The following is a 3,456-nucleotide window of genomic DNA, read 5'->3' as shown; positions in this document are numbered from 1 at the left end:
GCATAACTGGGTGGATCCACCTCATTCATTTTCTGAGTTTCCGTAGGTAGCCGATTCTATTTCGTAAGTTTCCATGTTTGAGTGATTCCTTGTCCACTCGTGAGATGTCAGAGAAGAAAGACCATTATGTCACCTAATTAAGTGTGCTTATAAAATACTTGTGGGTGGAGAATGCTTTCAACGCAACACTAGCAACGTTTAATCTCTCGTGGAAATAGCCGACCTAGCTTACAAAGATGAAAATCTCTCCCAAATTTTCTCTCCAATTGGGCTTTAGTATCCTCATCATTTTTCTCTTCGTGTTGCCTCAGATAGTTCTGTCCAGATCTTTAAAGCAGCAACTACCTTTCAAGTCGTTCCAGCTTTTGGAAGGATGTTGTGGCAAGGGCCAAAAGGTTGAAGGGGTCCATGAGCTCAAACAGTATCTCAAGAGGTTTGGTTACCTGAGCTATCCTGATCAATTAAACAATAGCCTCACCCATGCAGACGACGATGAGTTCGATGATCTTTTGGAAGCTGCAGTAAAGACCTACCAGCTCAATTACAATCTGAAGGTCACGGGGAGCTTAGACTCAGAAACAGTGAAGCTATTGATGCTGCCACGGTGTGGTGTCCCGGACATAATCAACGGAACAAATTCGATGATGCGATCCAATAATCTCCGCATAGGTTCCCATTTCGCCTTCTTTCCAGGCGAGCCTGCATGGCCAGATTACAAGCGCCGCTTCACATACCGATTTAATTCCACTGCCCAAGCAATTGCAGTTGAGGAAATGAAGGATGCCGTAGCAAAAGCATTCGGAACATGGGCGGAAGTAACCCGTTTTGATTTCGTTGAAGCAGTTGAATTAGGTGCCACTGCTGACATAGAAATTGGATTCCATCGTGGAGACCATGGAGATGGCCTTCCATTTGATGGGCTTTGCACCAATGGATGGAAGGCTCCATTTTGATGCTGATGAGATGTGGAGCACCAGTGGAGACAGTTATAAGCTGGACTTACAATCAATTGCTTTGCATGAACTTGGACACGTTCTAGGGCTTGGGCACACCAACATTTATGGAGCCGTCATGTATCCCTCTATGAGCTATGGTGATTTAACAAGAGATCTTCAACTTGACGACGTCATGGGAATTCAGACCTTGTATCATATATTTTGGGGGTAGAAAGATCCTGTATCCTATATAATATAGGAAACTAATATGAAATAGAGCCAACTATATATAGTGTTGAAAATAAGGGCTGAGAGTGATAAACAAAGGGCAAAATTGCATCTCTTCACTCTTACGTTAGGAGACGTGTTATATTATACTGGATAAGAGATCTCCTAATACTATCCTCCCTTCCAATTTTTTTTTAATAAAAGGATCAGCTTTATTAAAAGAGGGAAATAACATTTACAAGTAACGAAGCACACTCAATGCTGCAACAATAGTTACCTTTAATAGACCCGGATTCACATCCTCTGTAATTCCTTTCCCTGCAATTCCCTACAATTCCCTCATAAGATTGTGCCATGTGGCATTTAAGTGATCCAACGGTTATCCAATATAAACTAAATTTGAATTTTATTTAAACCCACCCATAAATTTGAATTTTATTTAAACTCTAGTTTGTTGGGTAACCGTTGAATTACTTAAATGCCACGTGGCACAATCCTATGAGGGAATTGTAGGGAATTGCATGGAAAGGAATTACAGAGGATGTGGATCCGATTGCTCACTAGTTCCTAATCAAGCGGATAATTTGTGGAGAAAATACTTTCCAATGAAGGTCCATCTTTATTACAACTAATCTCCGCTCCTCACATATGAAAACAAAAAACTGCATGTCAGAAAATCAAAGAAAGACACAACGAACAAGCTAAACAAACCAAAATCTTGGCCGTTACATTGCATTCCAATCCATTTCCATTGCATATGAACAGGCCATTGCAAAACTTTGTCTGAACGCTTACCCTTTGCTGCTGACTTTGCCAAAAAATCTGCCACAAGGTTGCCTCACTATAACAATCTTCCATTGTATTACATCTAAATACCCTTGCAACCTTTGCCATTGCTCCAGTATAGTCCAAGGGAGTTTCCTTTCCTTCACTGTCAAAACCATCGCAACCGAATTCGTTTTACTCTAGAGCCTTGGGCTATTATGCGCTCTTGCCAACGATATCCCCTTCACCAAGGCTTCAAGCTCAGCTTCTACACTCAAACACGCGAAAGTTATTAATAACACTACTTCACTATTTGTCATCACATCACCAGCCCCTACATGTCCAAGGTTCCCAAGGGAAGACTCATCAATATTCAGCTTGCACCCTGCATCAAGGAGTGACAACCATTGAACCTCAAACTGTTCTCCTCGAGATCATAATCCCCAAATGACAAATAATCATGAATTCTTGCTGCCCCAAGCTCTCCTCCAATTTATATGGCCCAAATTGCAAGTTAGTTATGATCTCACGATATACCCAAGTAGTCTCCCTTTGCTGCCCCTCATGTCTCCTACAATTCCTCTCCAACCATACATAGTAAGTAATAAGAGAGAAACATTTCAATCAAGCAGATTGCCACTATAAGAAAAGGTTTCAATGATGGCATTTCAACTATTGATATAATAGTGTTAATAGAAAACACCGGCGTAGGTAGACATATTCATATGAGCTTTTTAGGAGAGCTGAGAAATCCCTAAAAACCCTAACCTAGAAATCCATATTGTAGATCTGAAAACCCAGAGTGCGAGAAGAAGGCAACTGTGGGCCATCCAAATTGAAACCATTGGATTAGACTCAGAACCAATGGAAGTAGATGGAGATGATGCTAAGTTGGGAGTTCTGTCAAATTATGGAAAAAGAACTAACTTGAACATTGACGGACTTGGTAGATGGATCAAGAGTAAAGTAATGACACAAGAAGAAGGTCTCGAAAAACCAGGTAAGACCCTTCTATAACTTAGAAAATGACCCAACAAGGAAATAGGGCTTTTGGAGCATCAATACCACTCTTGGAACAAAAGTAACAGAGGCAACCCAAGTGACCAGCCCAGTTTTGGGCAAAAGGGGTATTTTGGGAAAGTGATGTTTTTGACGCCCTATTCAATATTTTTTCATTCTAAAACATGTCATTATGTTCTAACGCCGTCAGAGAATGTCAGAGCTTCTCAAGAGAAACCTCTCCAAGGTGAAGGAAGGTGTGGAAGTGTTCGTCAAGGTTTCCGAACATCGTTTCTTTTTCTAAAAGGCTAGTATTCATCTTCTTCATTCTAATTCTTATCTTTTTCTTGTTTCTACCCACTGTATAGACCTAGACGAAGGTCTATATTTGCCGTTATGACCTATCTCTTCTACTATTTGGTTCTAGAGTGAATCTCCATTCACTCTAGCACTTTCGTGAACTTCACAGTAAGATTTTAGAGAAGACCTAGCATAAGCTCCATTATATTTTCATACTTTTTGTTGGTTT

At 40.5% G+C, this 3,456-nt stretch overlaps 1 pseudogene; it reads left to right on the top strand.

Moving 5' to 3' along the window:
* Positions 1-236: 236 nt before the first annotated feature.
* Positions 237-1,167, top strand: LOC149007418 (metalloendoproteinase 2-MMP pseudogene; annotated as a pseudogene).
* Positions 1,168-3,456: the final 2,289 nt, after the last annotated feature.

This window comes from Hakea prostrata, chromosome 8, assembly GCF_041222555.1.
Source record: "Hakea prostrata isolate BN-2017 chromosome 8, UWA_Hpros_2, whole genome shotgun sequence".
Lineage (NCBI taxonomy): Eukaryota > Viridiplantae > Streptophyta > Magnoliopsida > Proteales > Proteaceae > Hakea > Hakea prostrata.
This window is presented reverse-complemented; position numbering and strand designations above follow the sequence as displayed.